This window comes from Schistocerca gregaria, chromosome 3, assembly GCF_023897955.1.
Source record: "Schistocerca gregaria isolate iqSchGreg1 chromosome 3, iqSchGreg1.2, whole genome shotgun sequence".
NCBI classification, from domain to species: Eukaryota; Metazoa; Arthropoda; class Insecta; order Orthoptera; family Acrididae; genus Schistocerca; species Schistocerca gregaria.
Window position 1 is genome coordinate 860,801,168 of NC_064922.1, and position 27,041 is coordinate 860,828,208.

General features: G+C 43.8%; 1 protein-coding gene across 5 annotated transcripts in view; it reads left to right on the top strand.

Annotated features, from left to right (window-relative positions):
• LOC126354868 (histone deacetylase 5) overlaps positions 1 to 27,041 on the top strand; it is a 595,379-nt gene that overhangs the window by 67,535 nt on the left and 500,803 nt on the right. For 3 of the 5 annotated variants that reach the window (XM_050004862.1, XM_050004865.1, XM_050004868.1), the window contains exon 2: positions 14,741 to 14,794. The exons of the other annotated variants lie outside the window; for them this stretch is intronic. The gene's annotated coding sequence lies outside the window, so the exon portion shown is untranslated. The remainder of the gene's footprint in view (positions 1 to 14,740; positions 14,795 to 27,041) is intronic. 5 annotated transcript variants of the gene reach the window in all.

A 27,041-nucleotide genomic window follows, 5' to 3' on the forward strand; every position in this document is an offset into this window, starting at 1 on the left:
AAAATTCCTGTAGTAGTTGGTGTTAGAGCGGCACATTTATAGCTTGAAGTCAGCTGATAGATACCCCTGCTTAAAGGAAGTGCCTCGAACAAAGGAACCACCTTCAAAGGAGGTCGGGAATCCAAGTAGTGAAGGAATTAGCATATTTCATCAAAATATAGGAGGTACTAGAGATAAAGTTAGTGGACTGCTTATAGATGATGGTTCTGACATTATTGGTATATCACAGCACCACTTAAATAACGTGGCAGTTCAGAGGCTTCTTTTACCACGTTACAGATTAGCTGGCTGTTTTTCAAGGAGTTCTTTGCAGAGTGGGGGAGTGACCATATATATATATATATATATATATATATATATATATATATATATATATAAAACAAACCGTATTCCATTTGAGTCCGTAGATGTATCAAAACACTGCACTGAACAGGTATTTGAATGTTGTTCAGAAGCAGTTGAATTTGATAAAACTAAATTTTTAACTATAGTTGTTTATAGGTCCCCTAACCCTTGAGTTCAGAACATTTCTGCTCAAGCATGAGAGGGTTCTTCGTTCACGTTATAGGAAGTACCAAAATTTAGTTGTATACGGTGACTTCAGTATTAATTTTGTATGTGAGTGTGCAAGGAAAAGCATCTTGGAAGACCTCCTATACATTTATATGACCTTATGCAGACTGTACTTTGTCCAACCAAGGTGCAGGAAAACAGTGGGACAACCATAGACAATAGTATTATTCATTCTTCATTGCTGGATGAGCTGTCTGTTAGTAAAGGGGCGAATGACCTTTCAGACAGTGATGCACAAGTTGTAACACTAAAAGGCTTTTGTATAAAACAAATGCCTCACGGCTTACCCCACCGATGCTCTCTGAAAGCTGTTATCCTTTAGAACGTTCAAAACAAGGTATTAGCAGTAAATTGCAGCCCAGGTGGCGGACTAGCACGGTAAGGATATCATAAAGATCAAAGCAGGAATTATATCAAAATGTTATAACAACTCGGATAAGTCAGATATATGTACAGTACTTAACAATCACTTTCTGAACATAGTTGGTGAATTAATTTCTACAGGGAATCACATATCTCTCTTGGAAAATGGCTTTCCGAGACTGAAACCTAAAATACTCCTCTGTGATACTGACAAGGGGGAGATTGAGTCAATAATTAAATCACTGAAGACTAAGGACGTTCAGGGATATGATGGAATGTCTAGCAGAGTACTAAAGTACTGTGCTGCACATTTTAGCTCCGTACTTAGCCATATTCCTTCCGGGATGCTTAGTTTAAAGTACTCAGTAGCAAAGCCACCTTGCAAAAACGGAGGAATGGATAATGTAGACAATTTTAAACCTGTTTCTATGCCATCAGTGTTTACTAAAGTTGTGGAAAAAGCTGTGCATGTAAGGATAATTGATCATTTCTTTTCACATAATTTGCTATCAAATGTATAGTTTGTTTTTAGAGGTGGTTTAAAAACTGAAAATGCTATTTCTCTTCTATCAGTGGGGTACTGGGTGGAGTAAATGAAAGATTTCGAACGCTAGGCATCATTTTTTTTATTTAACCAAGGTGTTTGTTTTGATCACAAAATATTGCTCCAGAAGTTGGACCATTATGGAATACAGTAAGTAGCTCACAATTGAATCACCTCTTACTTTATCAGCAGAGAGCGAAAGCTCATTATCCACAGTGTTGAGAATGGTTATGACGTGGGGTCTGAGTGGGACACGATCAAATGGGAGGTTCTCCAACTAGAGCCAATCCTGTTTCTTATTTACATAAATGATATGCCGTCTTATGCCGGCCGCGGTGGTCTCGCGGTTCTAGGCGCTAAGTCCGGAACCGCGCGACTGCTACGGTCGCAGGTTCGAATCCTGCCTCGGGCATGGATGTGTGTGATGTCCTTAGGTTAGTTAGGTTTAAGTCGTTCTAAGTTCTAGGGGACTAATGACCACAGATGTTGAGTCCCATAGTGCTCAGAGCCATTTGAACCATTTTATGCCGTTGTGTTAGAAGTAACTCTAAAATATTTCTGTTTGCTGATGACACTAGCTCGGTAGTAAAGAAAGTTGTGTGCAACATTGGCACTGTTCCAAATACTGCAGCTCAAGAGATAAGTTCATGTCTTGTAGAAAATAAACTAACGCTAAATCACAGCAGGACTCGGTTTTTACAGTTTCAATTAATCAATTCAGCAAAACCCGACGCTTTAATTTCACAGAATGGGCATATGGTTAGTGAAACTGAACAGTTCACATTTCTGGGTGTTCAGATAGATAGTAAACTGTTCTGGATGACGCACGTTCAGGATCTTGTTCAAAGACTTAATGGTTCAATTGGCTCTAAGCAATATGGGACATAACATCAGTCCCTACACTCAGAACTACTTAAACCTAACCAACCTAAGGACATCACACACATCCAAGCCCGAGGCAGGATTCAAACCTGCGACCGTAGCAGCAGCGCGGTTCGAGACTGAAGCGCCTAGAACCGCTCGATCGCAACTGCCGGCAAAGACTTAATGCTGTCATTTTTACTATTCGAACGGCATCTGAAGTAATTGATAGTTCGATACGAAAAATTGTCTACTTTGCTTATTTTCATTGTTTTTGACATATGGTATTATATTTCGGGGTAACTCTTCCCATTCTCAAGAGTATTTTTGACTCAGAAACGGGCGGCTCGGGCAGTAAGTGGTAAAAGTTCGCTAAACTCTTGTCGAGCCGTGTTCGTTAGTCCGTGTATTCTGATATTGGTCTCTCATATATCCCTTTACTGTCGTTCCTTGTTAAAGAATCAGCTTATTCCCAAGATATAGCAGCTTTCACTCTGTTAATACTAGGCAGAACACCAATCTGCATTTCGATCGTACTTCCTTGACTCTTGTGCAGAAAGGAGTGCAGTATTCTGCCGCATCCATTTTCAATAAGCTACCGCAAGAATTCAAAAGTCTTAGCAGTAAATCCAAGCACTTTCGAACCGAAGCTGAAGAGTTTCCTCATGGGTCACTGGTTCTGCTCTGTCGATCAGTTCCTTGAAAAATTAAGCCGATTCTTATGTTATATTGTTGATTGCGTTTACGTGAATTTGTGGGTTGTCATTTTTTTAGGTTCATAAACATTTTGTTTTATCTGTTATTACTTCTATGTTGTAATTTCATGTACTGACACGTTCCATGACCACGAGATTAGCTCCTCAATTTGGTCCTACAGAACTGGACGTGTAAACTAGTATAAAATTAAACCCTCTGTTCTGGGATGATTTAAAACACTTTGTTTTGAATGAGACTGGTTTTGAAACTCGAATAGAAAACGGTGATTGTGAAAGAAGTGTCGAATGTACTCTGTTTTCAACTTTTCGCAAAAATCATTATTTGACGAATGTATAGATTATTGAAAATGATATGTGAAATATAAAATGTCATTCGCCTTTTTGTGCTACCGTCGTATCGCTATTTTCACGCCCAACTCTGATGTTTGATTCAAATTATATAATCCTGGATTATAAGAAGCCAAACTTTGAATTTTTGCGGGCGATTTTGTGATAAAATTTCTGGCGTCATACAACTCGTAAAGTTATTTTCATTATTATTCTTAAGAGAAGACATAAAATTATACAAGGTAACCAAATTCCCATTCTGTCAAATATTGTCAGAGATGTAACAAATCGAAGTCACCAGGAATTCAGACTCGCTCCGTGCAAAGTCGCACGTCGAGTCAGACAATTGTCTATATCTCGGCCAGTATTGCTGTGACGAACGCTCAACTTCACAAATGTTCATCGGAGACATGTGCAAATGTCCATATGAAACTTCAGCGAAATTTGTGATTATCGAACGGCGAGCCAAAGTCAGTTGACGGGGAATGTCCCCTCTCTACCGCAGCCGTCGTCAGTTGTTCAAGTAACGAAATTCATCTACTGTTTTCATTTCTTCAGCGTCGTCTCATTTAAGGGCAATGTAGTGTAAGAAATACTTAAATTAGGCGATAGTTAGGAAATTAGGTTAGGAAACAGACACAAAAAGTATTTGAAAAATGACAGCCACATAATTGAGGGCAAAAGAAGTGAAAGGGATGTAAAATAAAGACCACCATTAGGAAGGACAGCTTTCTTGAAAAAGAGACCTATGTTAACGTGGAGTAAAAGTTTATCTCCTACTTAACAACGTTCACAGGATTGTGAACCGCCTACTCAGGTCTGCCGTTGACACGTGCGCTTCACTGACAAATACAGCAGCAGTCTCGCTCGTACTGTGAGCACGTGTGCCACTCAGGGGCTGGTACGCTGAGCTTCAGATGGCGCTAGCGGCCGCGCACGTAGGTTTACAGACGAATGGCGCTGAAAGCTAGTCAGTCGGCTACACCGCTATATTTTAAGCGCGCTTCCAGTCGATTTTAGCCGTCGGAGCTGCTGTGCTAACCGCATGAGTGAAGTTCAGTAGAGCAGATTGTGTCTGCGATCGTGAAAGAGCCAGCGCGATATGTACTGTATGTGCTGTCAAGACTGTCCACGTGACTCGAACGATCGCGAGTGGACAGCACGGGAAACTGTCCGCCCAAATTGTTAACCACAGCGATGTAACGGGAAGTTCGGCCGCTGCCGTTATATGGAGAACTCTCATTATCTGCCTCGTGTTGGTTGCACTAGCTGATGAGCGCGACCTGCAAAGTTGTACGTCCCCGAAGGAAGGAAGGTGGGGTGTTACGTCCTGTCGAAGACTAGGTCAGTAAAGACGGATCACAAGCTCAGATTGGGGGCGGAAGGAGAGGGAAATTGGGCGTGTCCCTCGAAAGCAACCATCCCGACAGGTACCTTCAGCATTTGAGAAAACACGGGAAACTTAAATCTTGATGGCCGGGCGAGGATTTGAACAGCTGCCCTTCTGAACGAGAGTGCAGTCAGCCTCCCCACTTTGCCGCAGGTACTCGAGGAGAACGCAACAGGACTGGCCTTAGTTGATTAGGAGGGTCGAGCCGCCATGGACAGTACACAACCGTCTGCGTCCACACGGTAAATTTTGCCGTAAGTCGCCCATTACGTACAAACTGTACATCCCCCCACATCCTCAGCACCGAGGCGCGCGAAGAAGGCGAACAAGGGGAGGCCTGGATCGGTGGCGTCGGGTTTTGCTCGTGGTCGAGTGCAGGACTTGCCTCACGTCTGGACAGTGGCCGCCAGGCAGCCGCCTACGCCTCAGGCGGACAGAGCGTCAGGTCAATTACGTTTTGGGCTGGTGACGTATAGGCTACTGATGTCGGCGCTCTGTAGGGTGGTGCCGTAGCAGGGCAGGAGCGGTTAGGAGCCTCCAAAACGATATCGGTAGAAACTCGACAAATAGGCACGTCCTGGCTAATGCGCTGCCCCGTGACGTCACTGGGGAGACAGCAGCGTCGCCAATTTCAGTTCTCCTTCGCGCTAAGCGGTTATTACCGTGATATCGATTCCGGGTATTATTTCTCGTACTGAACATTGAACTTTCCAGCTCTGATGAATTTTAAAACTATCGATGCTTTCTAATTAGTCAGTCTGAAAGCACTATGTGGTTACATAGTTAGAAATAGAATGAGACTGCTCAGATTAGCAGAAGAATATGCAGCCGGCTTTAGCCTCATAGTTTTCCAAAGTCACACCGTGTATAATACGTATCAAACAAGGGTAGTAGTTTCACGGTAGTGATGTTTCACATCAAAACACAGGTTAATAAATAAAAGTTGACATTGCCTTAGACCAGGGGTCTCCAAACTTTTTTACTCCGCAGGCCACATTGACTCCTCCACGAAGTCATAAGGGCCAAGATCTACCTAGTGGGATTCAAAAAGCACCCTATCACTCCATGATCACCGTAATGTAAGGCTAAAGGAAAGATGAAATCACAAAAATCTAAGGTTGTGGGCAATGAAACGAAGTACGATTTTTATTTAATCTCATAATTTTAATTGGCGGACGTACCTGACCGAAATCCTGGCGTATTTTATTCTGGCGAATTTCACCGATAAAAAGTATGTCACTGCACATTCTTCACCAAAGCGTCCTGCAAAGTTAACGAAATCTAAAAATAATTGTTAGCAACTCTATTACTGCAAGACGTAACAGAGGTAGAGTATGTCAACGCATTGTTATTTCAAGCGGTGCAACAATAAGTTTAGTTATGTAGTCTTGTAGCAGAGCCAATGTCGCGGTGTATTTGTCGCGATAGGCCTCGAAACTCAATTGTTGGCAGTATAGGTACCACCTCAAATATTTGGCGGGCCGGACACCGGAGCTGTCCGGCCAGCTAACACGGGCAGATTTGCCGGCCCTCGCGGGCCGGTTTCGGCCCACGGGTCGTAGTTTGGAGACCCCTGACTTAGACGATACTAGTGCCACATTTTTAATCTGTCAGTGCTAAAAGGAATGCAGTCCGCCTCAAATCCTAGACTTTTAGTTTGGATGGTTGTGGCCGAGCGGTTCTAGGCGCTTGTCCGGAACCACGCGGCTGCTACGGTCGCAGGTTCGAATCCTGCCTCGGGCATGGGTGTGTGTGGTGTCCTTAGGTTAGTTAGGTTTAAGTAGTTCTAAGACTAGGGAACTGATGACCTCAACTGTAAGTGCCATAGTGTTTAGAGCCATTTGAACTAGGCCGGATATAAGTCCTTATTCTCACGTACAAGAAAAATAAATTGTTAATTTTATCGAATAGAATATGTGGTAAGAAAAGTTTTTTATACACACCTCACTATTCCTAACAAAATTCTCTTATTGCAAACTTACGTCCGGCCTCGTGCGTCTGTTCCTCTCTATCTGTCCTTAATCTGCTTCTTGCTGACCTATGATCATCTGAAATTCTACTGTGATTCAATATATAATTTTATACAGTTTGAAAGAAAGTAGTCAGTTTAATTTTTAGTTCCATTTGGTTCTTCTCCATTCATTTTTCTTTCTTCTCTTCTCGCGCATGTGTTAACGTCAAAGTGTTGTTCTTGTCTACATAATTCACTGTCATATGACCTCTCATTTCCGATATCATAATTGAACTCTCCGACCGAAGAACTATTCTTTAGTTTTTGCCCCCCCCCTTTTACATTAGCCTTCAAATATCATCTTGTAGATCGATTTAGTGTCATTTATCAGCTCCTAAATCTCTACGGAGAGATATTCTTGTCAGTGTGCGACAATGTTGGTGCATCGACTTTAATAATTTCAGTGGAATACATATTGTTAAGAGTCGTAATAACGTGTCAGAAATTCCTTCAGTATCAGTCATATTGTTTTTAAAATTCTTTGCGCGACTGCTACGGGCGCAGGTTCGAATCCTGCCTCGGGCATGGATGTGTGTAATGTCCTTAGGTTAGTTAGGTTTAAGTAGTTCTAAGTTCTAGGGGACTGATGACCACAGATGTTAAGTCCCATAGTGCTCAGAGCCATTTTTTAAAATTCTTTCATACAGTAAGCTCACTCTTGAATTTCCTTCCTCTTCAGTTGCTCTGCAGCGAAATATGTGAAATGGCTTTAATTTTATTTGGTCTTCATTCCTTCGCCATACTTGTGGTAACCTCATTTGATGTTGTCATGTAATGCCTCTTACAGATCCTCTAACCTTCCACAGGATCCTAGAATACTGAAATTTGGTGTCCGTAGCTAAGATGTAGTAGAAGCAGTTAGGTTCATAAAGTCCACGTTATTGTTTACTCAGCCAAACGTGGTGTAGCAATGTGTGGGCGCTGTGTGTTCTCCTTGGCCGGAAGCCGTTGTCTGAGCTCCTTTAGGCCTCTGCTGCCGGGTTTCTCCTCCAATAAATGCGACTACGCATGGCCGTCGTCGAGCCTCTGACGACCTGACACGTGGTTCACACTAGCAGCCTGCCAGGCCAGGAGAGTTTGCTGTCAACACGGACTCCACACCGATTTAAACCCTTGCAGCTAGCGGACTAACCGGTGTTGCCAGTTAATTATTTATACCAATATGTCAGTAGTCGAGAAACAAAAAAAATCGTTCAAAAGGCTCTGAGTACTATGAGACTTAACATCTGAGGTCATCAGTCCCCTAGAACTCAGAACTACTTAAACCTAACTAACCTAAGGACATCACACACATCCATGCCCGAAGCAGGATTCGAACTGCGACCGTGGCTGTCGCACGGTTCCAGACTGAAGTCGAAAAACAAACTTAGTTTTCTTACATGTTTTCAAAGTATAAATCCAGTACACAACTTATAAACTAAAATCTTCAACTATTTCATTTGTGGTATTAGTTCAACACAAAACTTGATTACATACAGTATTTGATGAGTGGAAAGTGAGAAACGGCCAAATGTTGGCATTTGTCAAGAGAATCAAAAACAGCGTTACTGTGTTTCTACATAACTTGTTTGCATCCAAAAATTGAAAAGGTGTTGTGATACCACAGAATTATGCTGTCCCCATTATCGCTGCAAAAAATACAGACATATCAGAAAATAAATAACTTGCTGCGAGCGTTGTAGGTGCCGTACCGGGGAACTGACTGTTTTCTAAGTTCAAATGTGTGTGAATTCCTAAGGGACCAAACTGCTGAGGTCATCGGTCCCTAGACTTACACACTACTTAAACTAACTTAAGCTAAAAACAACACACACCCATGCTCGATGGAGGACTCGAACTGCCGGCGGAAAGGGCCGCGCAATCCGTGACGTGGCGCCTCGAAACGCGCGGCCGGTTTCTAAGTGGCAATAAGATTTTTTTTCTCCTTCCTTAAAGTGGAATTAATGCAAAGGCACTAGGGGCTTTTTTTATGTGATGATACACATTGAGAACGACAGCAGTAATATTTTAACTAGTGCCGACCGGAGTGGCCGAGCTGTTCTAGGCGCTACAGGCTTGAACTGGGCGACCGCTGCGGTCGCAGGTTCGAATCCTGCCTCTGGCATGGATGTGTGTGATGTCCTTAGGTTAGTTAGGTTTAAGTAGTTCTAAGTTCTAGACGACTGATGACCTCAGAAGTGAAGTCCCATAGTGCTCAGAGCCATTTGAACCATTTTTTAAAAACTAGTAGAACTGTAGTTATCTCGCATCTGTTAAATTTATCAGAAGACATTCACAAAATAAAGATCAGGAAAAATCTGATTATACAACTCCATTTTTAGCTCACGTGTTGCAATGTAAAACTCCTTGTGCTGTCGAGGAAATAATGGCAATGTTGACAACAAGTGTTTCTACTTAGCAAACGGTGAACAGGTCTCGTGTTTCAGATGAAATATAGCACGGCGTACATAAACCATGGACTTTCCTTTTTTCAACGCACTGACATTTTTCCATTCTTTTGTTTCGGAGTACGAATTATTAATAGCCGTTTGAGATAGATGAGTATGGGACTTTTGCACATATTGCATTTAGAGACATTACACGTCTACAATGACAAAAATGTTTCGGCATAATTTTCATATCAGAGACGTCATTTGTATGTATTGTAATTAAAGGAATGGGGTCTTAGCTTTGGCCGACTCAACAATCTTGTATAAATCTTGGTAGAAGAATGACGCTTAGCAGGGAAGCGCTGCTTGGGACATAGACCGCGCGTCGTCTTCTGACGCACATATAAAAAAATTTCACCGTGATTTGACACCAGGATCAAGTCTGGCGACATGCGGCAGAGTACCGAGAACAACGTAGCATTGAAAACGCGTTTCGTAAAAAAAAAGGGGGGGACATTCGGGACGTTTTCAATTTCTATTCTTAGTTTGTAGACTCTTCTCCATGGGACAGGGATAAATGAATTATTGAGGTACGCCATTGTTGAACGAAGGACACGAAACGGATTCACGTGTCACATTCGCACGCCGCTCGTATCGATGCTAAGGCAGACTTACCCAATGGTGATCGTCATCTTGTACTAAGCCATACGGGTTTCAAGTTTAGTTGAAATTTCTTCACAGGTTCCAGAGCTGTGATGGAACATGGATACTTTCATTCACGCAGCGACAGCTTGTTCTGTGATCTTGGAGCATAAGCGTGCCTGTGCGCTGCCTGTACTTAGCTAAGTCAAAGCTAAAGCTCCTCCCCTTTTGGCGGATATATTCGACAGTACGATATCGCACATATTTTTTGCCCGAAAGCGACCGTTTGTTTTATTAAATTCTAATGACATAAGCGGTTTGTCTCTGTAGAATGTTAGTAATTTCTCGGCGCTAGACGTTTGTAAACATTCTCCGAATTTGTATTCACTAGGGTCGTTCTTTGTGGGCGATGTAATTTCCCAAATGTCGGTGGAACCGTGTGCGTTCGCTCGCTACTGCAATTTGCGAATTTAAATTTTTTATGAATGTATCTGATCGCCTCATTAGTTTTATTACGAAAGCAAAGGAAAAGCTGCTTTTACTTTACGAGACAGGGATCTCCTGACAGCTGCTGCCCCATCATGCGTCCTGTTGAAATGGGTCGGATGTTTGTGCAAGTGTCTCGCGATAACATTTCGTCGCTGATAAGTTTATCTGGGGAGCACCTCGTGATCCGCTGACGCCTTCTGAATCATTAACACGGACTGTTGATACCAGTGACCCTACGCCACATGTACCTACCTGTTGACAGCTGTTAGCCAAATCGTTGTCAGAGGGTCGGCGAGGTAGCTGCAGTGAAGGCCACACAGCGCTACGACCGCCACTTGATGCCCCACGAGTGTGGCAAACAGAGGGACGGCACACTAGTTCGCGTGTTTCTTAAACACCCTCGAAATTTGCGAAAGAATCGGAGATCTTACTAGGCCGACAGCTATAATTCTCATACGCTTTTTTATTGAGAATAAGCTTCCACTCTCGAAATTCAAACAGCTGCAGTCTATGACGATAATTTAATTAATGGCCATTTGTTAGAAAATTATGCAAAGACTTAATGAAGAAACTACTAGTGGACAGGTCTCTCTTGTTCAGTAGTTCGAACATTTTTTTTCCCTTTCCAGTGCTTGACGAAATCATTGTTTAAAGAACTGTCCAACACAATAGTCCTTGGCTCTTGACAGATGTTGACAGAGAATAGGTACTGCTGTACCATTCCGCTCCTGTTATGCGGAAGGCTGTAGAGATAATGGCTCACTTAGTGAGTGCTTAGGACTGGGGGTATTTGGGTGGCTCCGTCCAAAAGAGCAAGCAACCCACAGAGTGTCACTGCTAACGTGTTTCGGGTGTTTGTCAGTCGTCTTTATGGGAAGAAGAGAGACTGAACGCGTGCAGCTATACACTGCGAGTATCATGAATTGCGTGGCAGGGGGCACGCCATTGTATGTTTTACGTTTTCTTCCCGTTCCCTACAAGGATGGTGTTAGGGAAGAATGACTGTTTCTACGCGTCTATGCCAGCAGTTATCTACACTTAATTTTAGCTGTGCGATCCCTGTGGGACACACAGGATGATTCCGTGATGATATTACAAACTTTCAGGGATTTTGGAGAGGGGTACTTACATCAATTAGAGGTAAGGGATCCTGGTCCGGAAACGACCAAGTAGAAAGTTATACGCCACTGACAGTAGAGTACATGTAGCGATACTGTTGTTGCTAAGATTGTAGCGTGGGCAACTTTCAGAGGTGTCAGCGTGGATCAGAACAAGGAAAATGTCTAGTAAACATGGCCTTTGAATGCAAGCTTAAGAGCTATGAGCACTTGGTCGTCTTCACTACTGTGCAACACATCTCTTCTACTGCAAGCCTTTTCGTTTCCATATTTTATGAGGAAGTACGATGGACCAAAAGCAAATAGTTCGTGTACATTCGAAAATGCGTACCTTACGAGCAATGGACACTTTTTCAGCAGAAGAGATGTTTTCACAGTAGCGAAGACTAACAACTGCCCATAGCTCTTATGGTATGCATCTTAGAGCCCATATGGACTTCACACTTCCTATTGTTTTCGTCCATATTACCTCCTGAATAAAATCTTTTCGGTTTTCAAACCGCGCCAATTAGAATAAAATTCTCGAGCTTTCGAAGGCTACTTCCGCTACCGACGTCAGTAGTAAAATTACTGACTGCCTATTCACAGATGAAGAGTGGTATCTTCTACTTTCATCTATGGGATAGTATGCAGAACCCCCATTGTATGGTGACAGCGAATCATCAGCATCGGTGCAGCCAGAATATGAGGGCCGCTATAATTGGTGACCGTATTTTAGGACTAGTCTAACTTCCACGTTGCGAACAGGGCAGCACTATTGGTATTTCGTGCGGGTGACTTAGCCTCTCCTGGCGGACAAGGGCCATTGCTGATCGGAAGGGTTATGTGGCTGCTACGTGATGGTGCTCCAGCCCACTTCGCCGTTAACGTCCGGTCGCATGTGAATCGTGTCTTCCATGGTCACCGGATCGGACAAAAGGGTCCGGTTGCATGGCCTACTCGTTCAGTGGATCTCAACCCGCGCGATTTCTGGTTGTGGGGCTATTGTGTGTGCAGAGCCCATTCCAGATGTGGAGACATTGGAGCAGTGTATTCATGCTGCCTTTGACACTGTTCGGAGGCAGCCTGGCCGATGTGAACTTGTGAGGCAGAAGGTTCTAATGCACGTACACGCATGCGTAGAGGCACATAGAAACCGTTTTCAGCACGTACTGTAACTGTGGCTGCATGATAACCGCGCGTATTAAAGCGAAGTGTCTGTAACGATATGTGACTGAGTAAATGGTCTCTAGCATGGAAACCATGCATTTCAGGACATAAGTACGTTAGACCGTTTTTGTCCTTATCGTCTCATCGACCAATTCCTAGAGTTTGTACACTGAGGAAAAAAATGTCACCCTGTATAGCTACGACTACGGCCGCTGGCATCAATCAAAGAGGAACGAAACAACGCTTGCACGGAAGGTGAGTTGGGCAGCTCATAGAAGCTCCGGCACGTCGCAGAACCCAGTGACGCCAACTGGCGCAGGGGGCCGGTGCCACGTTTAAAACTGCCGCTGCCGCCTCCCTACAAGTATCAAGCGTCTGTTGTTGCTTCGTTTTGACATCGAAAACCTGCCTCCAGGCCCGATTAAGTGTGAACCGCTGGTCACTGTTAAAATTATTGCTTTCATTCTAGTTTCAGCTGCCTCTTTTATAACGGAATTCCAGTGTGGTGACGCACGAGTCAAGGCTTTCGTGTTCTCAGACTGTATTTTGTATTTTCCAGGCAATGCTCATCTATGGCCGACTTGTCAAGCTCCCTTTGCTTAAGATTTCTCTTGTGCTCGGCACTACGCTCTGTAACTGTGCGAATTGTCTGACCTGTATAGAGGCTGTCACACTCGCAAGGGACACCATACGTACCGGGCACACGAAGAGCTATGTCATCTTTAACAGGGCGCAGCATATCTCGTATTTTGGAGGCGGGCCGGAACACTGGTCTCCTGCAATGTCTCTGCAGCAGACGTCCTGATTTGCTGCTCGTTGCCCCACAGTATGACAGGAATGCCGCCAGCTTGGCTTTTTCCGCCGATTCACAAGGCGTCCTCTTTCGGTGGTACCTGAAAGCGTTTGATAATCTCTCTTGTTGTAACCATTCGTCACGGACACGTGCCTCAAGGTCTGGAATTCAGACTGTAGGTGGTCGTCGTCCAAAATAACTTTGGATATGTGCATTAACGTGTTAAGGTCCGCTTTCTTGTCTAAAAGATGGCGAAAACTACGGCCGTTCAAATACGGATCAGTGTGCGTCGGTTTCCTGTACACAGAATGACCAAGTCGGCCTCTTGCCGGCCGGCCGTGTGGCCGAGCGGTTTTAGGCGCTTCAGTTTGGAACCGTGCGACCGCTACGGTCGCAGATTCATTTCCTGCCGCGGGCATTAATGTGTGTGATGTCCTTAGAACTACTTAAACCTAACTAACTTAAGTTCTAGGTTACTGATGACCTCAGAAGCTAAGTCCAATAGTGCTCAGAGCCATTTGAACCTCCTGCCTTCCGCTCAACTGAAATATCCAAGAATAGTAGATTGCATTCCTTCTCAATGTCGATGGTAAATTTAATGTTGGGATGGACACCGTTCATGTGATGGACGAGCTGTTCCAGTGTATTTTCACCGTGAGGCCATATTAGGAAGGTGTCATCGACGTACCTTAAGAAGCAATATGGACGCATCTCAGGCAGAGTTGAGAGCCTGCTTCTCAGAGTGCTCCACGAAGAAATTCGAGACTACAGGTGACTGGTGAAGCCATCGCTGTGCCACCCGTCATTTCGTAATATTCGCCGCAGTACAAGAAGTACGTTGTCATTAGAACATGACTGAACAACTTGACAATTTCGGATGGAAACTGTTCGGCCAAAAGATCCAACGTGTCTTCCTTGCACTGGCATCCTCGTGAAAAGTGACACCACGTCCATGCAAACCATTATGTAGTTTCGGACTATTTTCATTTTCTTGAATGTTTCAACAAATGTCGTGTTCACTATATCCCAGGTTTGGCACTAATCATATAAGAAGATGTTTTTCCAGTCTGTTTTGCAGAAGGTAAGAAAAATTGCATGCCTTCCTTAATGAACATTAATAACACGACACATGGCAAAATGTTCATACAGTATGCAAAAATTTATTGCAACTACTGACTGATAACACCCAACGTTGAACATAATAAAAGCATTTAAAGTGGATGACTTAAAATAAAGTTATGCGCTATTTAAAAAGATCAAATCACAAATCAAGTGTCAGTATAATTTTTTGGTTGAAGGGGACTAACATAAAGCAGGTATAGAATTTCATTTGTTAATAGTTGGTGGTGACAGCCATGGGCCTCTGGTGTAACGTCAATCCATTGTACTTTGCAGTATCCTGGAGACGAGGCTGGCAGCCGGAAGCGGGTTTGCGGAAACACTGGCGAGGTAAGTGGCTGACGTGGGTGCCGGCGATGCGGACAGGTCAGCTGGTGCAGTGAAGCGTCGTTAGCAAACCAGCCTATGACAGTTAAACATTTCGTATATTGTAGATCAAGGCCATAAAGTGACATCTCAGTTTGTACAATACGAGTCATACAGATTTTAAGAAAAAAAAAAGACAGGACACATCGAAATGCAGAAATTAAAGTGTGATCAGAAGGAACCATGCAAAAATGTGGGCATAAGCCTCTTTCTGTATATCAGACAAAGTATGTCACGAAGAGTGTATCTTCGCATACTGAGAGCTGATCATTCAGCATATTTTTAGAATTTAGGTGGGAATGTTTGTAGATTTCAAGCTATTCTAAGATGTTCATTTTGTAGCTCTTATCAACCATACGCAAAATTTCCATATCAAGCACACATCGGAGGGAGAGAGTGTTTTACGACTTACCTGTATTTTCACCTTCTTTGTTGAGCAAGTGCTCACGAAAGGGATCTCAAACGACCTCTTTATTTGTCTTACATAAGAAACCGACGCCCATTGCATTGAACCCCTTGTTTGAGAAATTAGTATTATGCATGAACAGCAGCATGGTGACATTGTTGGAGGTAAAGGACGAATTGGCGTCATATTTTTTAAACACTTCGTAGTAGATATGAAATGTCACCTAGAAATAATATTGTAATGTATTTCTTTACAGTGAGGTCACTTTTATTGAGTGAAGAGGCATTAACATTTCCCTTAGTTTTAGCTTTATAAAATTTTTGTACGAAACTCGCTTGATACCTGTTGTTGAGTGCTGTATGCTTCAAATTGTTAAGTTCGGTAATTCCTGGGTGTTCGTGTTGATGAAAACTTCAAGTGGAAGAAGCATGATACTGAGCTTATCATGTATACATATCCTGCAAACTGATTCGTTCAAGAACGTTTCAATAGAAAGAATCGTTCCAATGATCTGTGTAACACGCAACTAACTAATAACAACAGCAGAACGTGTTAGGGGACTTTGAGCATACGGTCGGCATAGCGTTACACAACGCCGATTTTTGCTTAAAGGGGTCATGACAAGCCGCATGAACAGTATTACCTGTTGTGGCGAGTTTCCTATAAATACCGAAATTAATTTTGCCGTCTATTAAAGGCAGTTTTAGATCATTGAAGCTGAGTTCATTACGCCTGTTTTCTATTTCATATGTAAATTTAATTTTAGTGTGATACCAATTCAGAGAGTCTCCAAGTAATATCATAACAAGCCCGCCCGGTTGGCCGTGCGGCGTAACGCACGGCTTTCCGGGCGGGAAGGAGCGCCTGGTCCCCGGCACGAATCCGCCCGGAGGATATGTGTATAGATCCGGTGAACCGGCCAGTTTGTGGATGGTTTTTAGGCGGTTTTCCATCTACCTCGGCGAATACAGGCTGGTTCCTCTTATTCCGCCTCAGTTACACTATGTAGGCAATTGCTGCGCAAACAAGTTCTCCACGTACGCGTACACCACGCAGACATAGGGGTTATACACTCGTCTGGTGTGAGACGTTCCCAGGGGGGCGGGGGGCGAGGGGGGTCCACCGGGGGCCGAACCGCACAATACCCTTGGATTAGGTGTGGGGCGGCGGGTGGGTGAAGTGGACTGCGGTAGTCGTCGTGGGGTTGTGGACCACTGTGGCTGCAACGGGGACGGAGCCTCTCTGTCGTTTCTAGGTCCCCAGTTAACATACAATACAATATCGTAACATCCCTTTTAGTATACAACGGTAGTATCTTAAAACTTGCCATCTCTAGGACGAAATACTAGTAGCCAGGGCTGAGTAATATGGAAAAAAAGGTCACAGAATAATTAATGAAGATAGCTAGGCGTCCAGTGAGGCCGATCTCCATAGCGAGGCGTTCATCCGACCACAGAAACTGAATGATGTTTGGGACAGAATCAGTACTGAAAAAGGAAGAAAATGCGAGAAAAGTGTGTATGGCGGTTTGAACGTGTGCTAGAGGAGATTCGGGTGTTGTCGGATAGTTTAGTATTGATTGCCGACGTTTCTGCTCTAACAGGTGGTGGTGCTGCTTCGTGAGACTACCATGCACTGTTTCGACAATTTGCGAGTATTTCCTTGCTAGCTAAATAAGAAAGCTTATGTCTGTGATTTGTCAAACTTCTGTAGGTAACATTTCAAAAATATACGTTAAGTAACAGATGCCTAAACTAGATATTGATGTTAAGTACAGTGCTCATTCAAAGATTAGCAGTTCATTGTGCCTTTTTAATTTGACGACGTTTAGTAGATTAGGCTAGACGTACTTTCGCGATCTTCCATGATAAACAATTTTTTACAAAGAAAAACAAATACAGTATATAATTGCGCAGGCTTCCGCGGCATGCGTCAATTGACATAAGTTTTCTGAGAAACCAACGTCGTAGTCACAGTTACAGTGGCTTCTTCTGCGTATTCTGGCATTCTTTAATTGCGTGGAGTCACTTATATTTTGTCATTGCTGCTCACGGTGCGCAGCGTCACAGTTAAGTTGTTACGATTGGTCACGTAAGGCGGGAGGAGCGGGAAGTTTACTGTAGTAGGTTACTGGGGTGGGGAGAGAGGGGCTCTGCTGTCGTCTGCTGCCTCTCGCGTTGTGTGCCATTATTGGTGGACGGCGGCGAATGAGGCGTGCATTATTTCGTTGCTTCTCGGATCTTGCGTTTTGTCAAAGCCGAATGCTTGGCCAGCACACAGGTTTCGTTAAATTGTATTTCCTGGCCATAGTGTTGCTGCAACGGGCACAGGGGATCACGAGAGCTACATTCGTCTAGGGCAACATGGCAAATTCACAGTCGCCGAACACCAGAAGACTGGTAGTAACCTAATTTACGGACATAGTGCTGTGGGGCGTTGTGTATGGTTCGAACTGAAGATCGGACACTACGCCATATCACAGTATAGAAACTTTTATTGTTCCATGATGAACGCTTCAGCAGTCTTACGTTGCCCTTATCTGAGCTTATGGAACTTGTAATGAAAGTCGTGTTACATTACTTGGCGCTTTTACTTGACGTCAAAGCGCAGAAGGCACTCCACTATTTATAAAACAAACACACACACACACACACACACACACACACACACAGCAGAGGGAGGGGGGGGGGGAGAGAGAGAGAGAGAGAGAGAGAGAGAGAGAGAGAGAGAGAGAGAGAGGATAACATGATCGTTCAATCCTTGCATATCGGGCTCGAACATGACTCCCCCAAGCTGGCCGCATATTAACCACAATAAAGTTCCCGCTCAGACGGTTCAAATGGCTCTGAGCACTATGGGACTTAACTTCTGAGGTCATCAGCCCCCTAGAACTTAGAACTACTTAAACCTAACTAACCTAAGGCATCACATACATCCATGCCCGTGGCAGGATTCGAACCTGCGGTTCCAGACTGAAGCGCCTAGAAGCGCTCGGCCACCCCGGCCGGCAAGTTCCCGCTCCTTCCGCCTCAGGTGATCAACTGCATAACAATGATCTTTTAGAAATTTTAACATAGTGTTATGCTCAGTGAGCAGTAATAACAGAAAGATACGTGAGGCTGCACAGCTAAAACACACCAGTAGATACAGAAGAAAACCACTGTAACCTTGGCCGAAACGTAGGTTCCTGCAGTATAGGTTTTATATTATGGCACGGTATTATGGTCAGAAAACTAGAATGTCTGAAACATATATGCTGATGTACCTTCCATTGCTTTCAAATGAAGTGGTCTTCTTGGATGTGGAAAAAAAAAGGAGAAACATGAATATATCTTCATTTAAAAGATAATAAATAACCTCTCACGAAATATGTACCGGTTAAGTACACTAAGGTGCATAAGGTTAAGTCTTAAGCTGCTGTAGCGACGCATCATCAGTTAGGAAAATAATTTTCTTTAGCGGTAGAAAGGATATTTTACCGAGATGGCATGTCGGGTTTTATGGAACATGTGAGAGCTGTGATGCGACTGTCCCGTCTTCTTATACTTCCACTTCTTGTTTATCGAAAAATTCAATTGTACCCTTTAAATTATCAACGTCACCAAAAAAGAATGTTTCTAATAGAGGTGGAAAATCTGCGACATCGTGTACAGTGACGCCGAAAAGTTAAGACGCATGGACCAGAATCTCAGAAGAAAAAAAAGAAACATAAACTCTTCGTGAAAATACAATCTGCTTCGAAAGGTGACTCAAATGGCGACTTGAAATCTCACCTTTTTTATATATCGTCTGAAATGGACTTCGTGCTATCCGGAAGTGAGCCCATGGTGGTGTAGCTGGTAGAGCACCAGACTCCGGCCCTGTAGGTCTCCGGTTCAGTCCCGGATAGGAGCGTTACTTTAGGCTCAGTTTGTGAAGGCCCCTTCTCTCGAATAATAAATCATCCAATTTTTCTGAAATTGTAATCTCTTGGTCGTCTGGTCATGTTAATTACATGTAGCGATTTCCGTCTCAATCAGGTAATTCCTTCGTGGTGCGTCTTTCTTCTTCTTCTTCTTTTTGTTCTCTCTCTCTCTCTCTCTCTCTCTCTCTCTCTCTCTCTCTTTAGTGTATTGCAGACTCTCAAAATCTTAAGACCAATTTTGGAATCACCAGAATGTTTCCTTAAAGATGAGATATTTTACACATTTTGCAGTTGTTTTAATTTTCGTAAATATTACATTTATTTTATTGTGCTAACACGTAAGAGCGGTATTTGGAAGGAATGCATAACTCAAGTGGTGGTGTTACTACATTAATATATATTATAATTAATATACAAAAGGCAAACGTTTTACGTAAAAACTAACACATTAAAGTAATGCTGGCCATTGGGCAGCTTAATTCCACTATAAAGCAGATATTTATACTTGGTATTTCGTGACCCCTCATACCTTAAACTGGTGGAAAGGTGCATGTTTGTAATTAGATTTTTGTGGGACGCCAACAGGCAGTTGAGGGTTAGGTAAACATTTTGAGGTAGGTTGTGAGACGGTACATCCCGGAAATTGTGGTGAGATACTCTGGAAACCAGACGCGGCCGGCCCGGGCGCGTATCGTGTAGTGACAGTCGAGAGGGCTCGGAGGCCGTGCCGTGTGGCCAGCAGCCACGGCTCTCGCTGCGGCTGACTCAAGTTGTGAGACTGGCAGACGCGGAAGGGTGGGTTGCCGCCGTGGCCGACACGACCAACCACAACGGACGTCTAACCCAACCAGCGACAGAGAAAGCGGTAACACGGCTTACAAACACAAAATTAAGATGAGTGCATGGGTGCGGAGGCGCGCCCTGGATACCAAGCGTAGTTTTTAAGTTGTCTAATGTTAAATATTTTGTTATGTAATTATCTAAATCATATCTCGATAGCGCCTTAAACGATACTTACAAACGTAGTGTCTGTGGATAGGCCTCACTGAGCGTTTTGGAACTGTCATTGTGCAAAATGGTTCAAATGGCTCTGAGCACTATGGGACTTAACATCTGAGGTCATTAGTCCCCTACACTTAGAACTACTTAAACCTAACTGACCTAAGGACATCACACACATCCATGCCCGAGGCAGGATTCGAACCTGCGACCGGAGCAGCAGCGCGGTTCCGGACTGAAGCGCCTAGAACCGCTCGGCTACAGCGGCCGGCTTGTCATTGTACACTTTTTTGTAAATGTCACCTATTCTGAGTTACAGCGTGGAATGCACATTATGTGCAAAAAAAAGGCTGAATTTTCCCATAAATAAGATATGAAACATTGAAAGTAGTGACAGCAGTTCTGAGTAGTTATGATTATGGATGTATGAGTAATTAATTTTAATTCTTTATTTTCAGTGATAATATAAGAACGCAAAATAGCATTTACGTGGCCAAAACCATTATTTGTGATCAAACGATTTGAGTTACAGAAGGGCTACGAACAGAATTGGAAAACTGGGGAAATTTACGTACAATTTCATATATAATACATGTATATGACATTAAATTCGTAGTCAGCCCTGACAGGCGTGGCAGTTCGGGGAACGCCAAGTCGCTGACGCCTCGAGTAGCGTGTCCTGACTGTCAGCGCCGTCTAGGCTGTAGTGTGTTTTGTTTACTGCGTGGATCGGATTTGTGTCAGTCCTTGCCGGGCACGCTGCAATGAATGTCGGTTGTGATTTAGCTGTCGGTTTACCTTTCTACCACTCTGTCTTGAAACTTGTGCAAGTAAATGCATTTGATTTCAATTTATCGTTCGTTGTTTATAAAATAATTATTTTCAGGGTATTGCACAAAAAATTTAACTTCAGCGGAAAAATGTTTCCTTTTACGCCCACGCTTGTTTTGAAACATTCTTAAAAATAAATTTTATGTGTGATTACGTCGAAAATAATTATTTTATAAATAAAGGGCGATAAACTGAAAACAAATGCATTTACCTGCACAAGCTTCACCACAGAGTGGTAGAAAGGTAAACCGACAGCTAAATCGCAGCCGACGATCACTGCAGAGTGCCCGGGCACGAGCGGAGACAAATCCGACCCGTACCGTAAACAAAACCAACTCTAGGCCTGACGGTAGCGACGGTCAGAATACGTTAGGCGCGGCGTCGGCTGCCTGCCGTTCCCCGAGCTACCACTCCTCCCGTGGCGGGGGCACCGAACGTGTTAAATGGCGGCGGGCATTATCGCGCGAAGCGTTTTCGCAACAGTCGGGGATGCGATCTGGAACAGACAGGAATGAGTCGGAATATTTCTAAGTGTTTATATTTCAGGTCAGGTGATCAAGTCTGAACTTCAAAAGTTTCCTTCGGTTGATTTTGAGAGTGATTTGCACTTGGAATTTCGTTAGATCACAATTACGGAACTTTAGGCTTGTGCTAAAGGAACATTATCTCCCGTGAATGTGTGACACTGTTAAGTTCCTTTAAGCTCTCGCTCAGACGGTTGTTATTGCAGTAAAGAACGATCATTAATTCTGATAAGTGGGATTTTACTTAAAAAATAAACTCAGTTTGTTAAAATTTAAAACGCTGTGAGCAGAGAACATTATTTCACCGCAAATTCCTGCCTGCCTATATTGAAACTGTGTCTGAATTTCGGTAGGGTTGATGCGATAGATGCGATGGTTCGCCCCTGGACTGCAACATAGCCGACACTTACGAAAACTAACCACGCCTTGCGGATAATTAATTATTCGTACTAATGCACGTGCGGGCTGACGATTATCTACATCTACATCCATACTCCGCAAGCCACATGACGGTGTGTGGCAGAGGGTACCCTGAGTACCTCTATCAGTTCTCCCTTCTATTCCAGTCTCGTATTGTTCGTGGAAAGAAGCATTGTCGGTATGCTTCTGTGTGGGCTCTAATCTCTCTGATTTTATCCTCATGGTCTCTTCGCGAGATATACGTACGAGGGAGCAATATACTGCTTGACTCTTCGGTGAAGGTATGTTCTCGAAACTTTAACAAAAGCCCGTACCGAGCTACGAGGTGCATTCAAGTTCTAAGGTCTCCGATTTTTTTTCTAATTAACTACTCACCCGAAATCGATGAAACTGGCGTTACTTCTCGACGCAATCGCCCTGCAGACGTACACATTTTTCACAACGCGGACGCCATGATTCCATGGCAGCGGCGAAGGCTTCTTTAGGAGTCTGTTTTGACTACTGGAAAATCGCTGAGGCAATAGCAGCACGGCTGGTGAATGTGCGGCCACGGAGAGTGTCTTTCATTGTTGGAAAAAGCCAAAAGTCAGTAGGAGCCAGGTCAGGTGAGTAGGGAGCATGAGGAATTACTTCAAAGTTATCACGAAGAAACTGTTGCGTAACGTTAGCTCGATGTGCGGGTGCGTTGTCTTGGTGAAACAGCACACGCGCAGCCCTTCGCGGACGTTTTTGTCGCAGTGCAGGAAGGAATTTGTTCTTCAAAACATTTTCGTAGGATGCACGTGTTACCGTAGTGCCCTTTGGAACGCAATGGGTAAGGATTACGCCCTCGCTGTCCCAGAACATGGACACCATCATTTTTTCAGCACTGGCGGTACCCGAAATTTTTTTGGAGGCGGTGAATCTGTGTGCTTTCATCGAGCTGACTGGCGCTTTGTTTCTGGATTGAAAAATGGCATCCACGTCTCATCCATTGTCACAACCGACGAAAAGCAAGTCCCATTCATGCTGTCGTTGCGCGTCAACATTGCTTGGCAACATGCCACACGGGCAGCCATGTGGTCGTCCGTCAGCATTCATGGCACCCACCTGGATGACACTTTTCGCATTTTCAGGTCGTCATGCAGGATTGTGTGCAAAGAACCCACAGAAATGCCAACTCTGGAGGCGATCTGTTCAACAGTCATTCGGCGATACCCCAAAACAATTCTCTCCACTTTCTCGATCATGTCGTCAGACCGGCTTGTGCGAGCCCGAGGTTGTTTCGGTTTGTTGTCACACGATGTTCTGCCTTCATTATACTGTCGCACCCACGAACGCACTTTCGACACATATAACTCCATCACCACATGTCTCCCTCAACTGTCGATGAATTTCAATTGGTTTCACACCACGCAAATTCAGAAAACGAATGAATGCACGCCGTTCAAGTAAGGAAAACGTCGCCATTTTAAGTATTTAAAACAGTTATCATTCTCGCCGCTGGCGGTAAAATTCCATCTGCCGTACGGTGCTGCCATCTCTTGGACGTATTGACAATGAACGCGGCCTCGTTTTAAAACAATGCGCATGTTTCTATCTCTTTTCAGCCCGGAGAAAAAAAAATCGGAGGCCTTAGAACTTGAATGCACCTCGTACTCAGCGTCTCTCCTGCAGAGTCTTCCACTGGAGTTTGTCTATCATTTCCGAAACGTTTTCGCGATTACTGAATGATCCTGTAACGAAGCGCGCTGCTCTCCGTTGGATCTTCTCTCTCTCTTCTATCAACCCTATCTGGTACGGATCCTACACTGCTGAGCAGTATTCAAGCAGTGGGTTAACAAGCGTACTGTAACCTACTTCCTTTGTTTTCGGATTGCATTTCCTTAGGATTCTTCCAATGAATCTCAGTCTGGCATCTGCTTTACCGATGATCAACTGTATATGATCATTCCATTTTAAATCACTCCCAATGCGTACTCCCAGATAATTTATGGAATTAACTGCTTTCAGTTGCTGACCTACTATTTTGTAGCTAAATGATAAGGGATCTATCTTTCCATGTATTCGCTGCACATTACACTTGTCTACATCGAGATTCAATTGCCATTCCCTGCACCATGCGTCAATTCGTTGCAGATCCTCCTGCATTTCAGTACAATTTTCCATTGTTACAACCTCTCGATATACCACAGCATCATCCGCAAAAAGCCTCAGTGACCTTCCGATGTTATCCACAAGGTCATTTATGTATATTGTAAACAGCAACGGTCCTACAACACTCCCCTGTGGCACACCTGAAATCACTCTTACTTTGTAAGACTTCTCTCCATTGAGAATGACATGCTGTGTTCTGTTATCTAGGAACGCTTCAATCCAATCGCACAATTGGTCTTGATAGTCCATATGCTCTTACTTTGTTCATTAAACGACTGTGGGGAACTGTATCGAACGCCTTGCGGAAGTCAAGAAACACGGCATCTACCTGTGAACCCGTGTCTATGGTCTTCTGAGTCTCTTGAACGAATAGCGCGAGCTGGGTTTCACACGACCGTCTTTTTCGAAACCCATGCTGATTCCTACAGAGTAGATTTCTAGTCTCCAGAAAAGTCATTATACTCGAACATAATACGTGTTACAAAATTTTACAACTGATCGACGTTAGAGATATAGGTCTATAGTTCTGCACATCTGTTCGACGTCCCTTCTTGAAAACGGGGATGACCTGTGCCTTTTTCCAATCTTTTGGAACGTTACGCTCTTCTAGAGACCTACGGTACACCGCTGCAAGTTCCTTCGCGTACTCTGTGTAAAATCGAACTGGTATCCCACCAAGTCCAGCGGCCTTTCCTCTTTTGAGCGATTTTAATTGTTTCTGTATCCCTCTGTCGTCTATTTCGATATCTACCATTTTGTCATATGTACGACAATCTAGAGAAGGAACTACAGTGCAGTGCAGTCTTCCTCTGTGAAACGGCTTTGGAAAAAGACATTTAGTATTTCGGCCTTTAGTCTGTCATCCCTTGTTTCAGTACCACTTTGGTCACAGAGTGTCTGGACATTTTGTTTTGATCTACCTACCGCTTTGACATAAGACCAAAATTTCTTAGGATTTTCTGCCAAGTCAGTACATAGAACTTTACTTTCGAATTCAATGAACGCCTCTCGCATAGCCCTCCTCACACTGCATTTCGCTTCGGGTAATTTTTGTTTGTCTGCAAGGCTTTGGCTATATTTATGTTTGCTGTGAAGTTCCCTTTCCTTCCGCAGCAGTTTTCTAACTCGGTTGTTGTACCACGGTGGCTCTTACGATATTGCTTGGCACATACTCATCTAACGCATATTGTACGATGGTTTTGTTGGTTATGTTGCGGAAGTAACAAGTTTTAGCTTCTGCATTCACCATTTATATTTCAGGGATAACATTTTCAATACGCTTTATTCTGTGTGTATAGTTGCATGTATTAGTCTCGTCCGGGACCAGCAAGAGCTAGCAAAGAGCATCTATTTATTTGTGCAGTCGCAATCGACATAGCGCATAGTTTGTGATTGTCAACAAAATTGGGTTGGCGTTACTGGAAAAACAACGCCAGTGGCTGTTGATATTGCCGCTGTTTGTCAGCTGTGTTTACATAATAAATACGGGGTGACCCAAAAAGAATGACACGATTTTTATAGAATTATTTATTAGTTAGAAGGGCTTAACACCAACAAATTACATACTAAATTACTCAGAAAAGACAGAAGTTTGTAAAAACCCATCATAAATGTTCAATATGTCCTCCATTGGCTGCACGGACGACATCTAGTCGATAGCCGAATTCATCCCAAACTGTGCGTAAGGTGTCTTCTGTCACTGAAGCTACAGCAGTTGATATTCTGGTTTTTAGTTCATCAGTGTCGCTAGTTAAGGAAGGAACGTAAACACTTCGTTTAACATATTCCCCACACCAAGAACTCGCATGGTGTTAAGTCAGGGGACGTAGGAGGCCAAGAGTGTAAAGCCTGGTCTCGCGGTCCTGTACGCCCTATCCAACGCTGAGGCTCGTTGGCATTGAGGAAACTGCGCACGTTGTTCTGCCAGTGCGGTGGTGCTCCATCTTGCTGACAGATGAAATTGTCAGAGTCAAATTCTGGGAATAACCAGTTTCGTAGCATTGCAAAATATGATTGTCCTGTTGCGATTTCTTCCTCAAAAAAGTAGGATCCATAAACCTTTCTTTGCGACTGGCTGCACGCTCCAGGTCAGCGCTCGTAGCGACATCTAGCGGGTGCTTTTTTGAAGCTGTAGACCATGCCGATTACATCCAGCGCTGTTCCAGTCACTTAGTGACATTTGTCTCAATATTATTAAAAGTTAAAATCGGGTCATTATTTTTGGGACACCCTGTATAATTACACGAAGTCACGTATTGACCTGTTGCTCGGTGCTTGGAGCTGAGTGCCGGCGCAAGTGATACCTTGGGACGAGACTCTTGGATTGGACCGCAGCTGCTGTAATTCATCATTGTTTGGTGATGAAATCCGTATAGCACGGATTTGTGGTGTATTTGTATGGGGCCTCAGAATTTAATACATTATTGATCTCAAGTATTAGGAAATAACATAAGATGATCTTTACGAATTCCTTGAAAGCTCGTCGCATTTCTGGTCTAACGCTTGTTTCGACTTGAATCGGCTTGTATTTACCAGCTTCCTTCGCTGCTGGAGCATGTGGTGGGAACGTCTGGAACGACGTCCAGTCTCGCGAGGCCAGATGAGACGCTGGTGGAAAAACACGCGGCAAAACTGACAGGCAGGACGCGAGGCGGCGTCAGACCGAATGACAGGCACGCGACGTTTATTCATTTAAGTGCCCGTCTGCGAGGAGCTGCAGCGTGCGTTTCAACTTCATTCGTCATAGCCACCTTAATTGTCACTAGAGTGGGTAGTGTATGTGGAGTCACTTTGTCTCCTTCCGCACATGCCTTAAAATATAACATCTACGTCCAGACTCCATAAACCGTAATTCTGGTAGGACACTCGTAACCCGCCTTTCTTGGTGTGTTCGTGAATAGTGTACAGATGGAACGGCTTTCGAAGAGTCTCCGTATGGATTCGATTTACTAAGATATTGTCGTCGTGGTTGTTTTATCTAATTTTTATCTA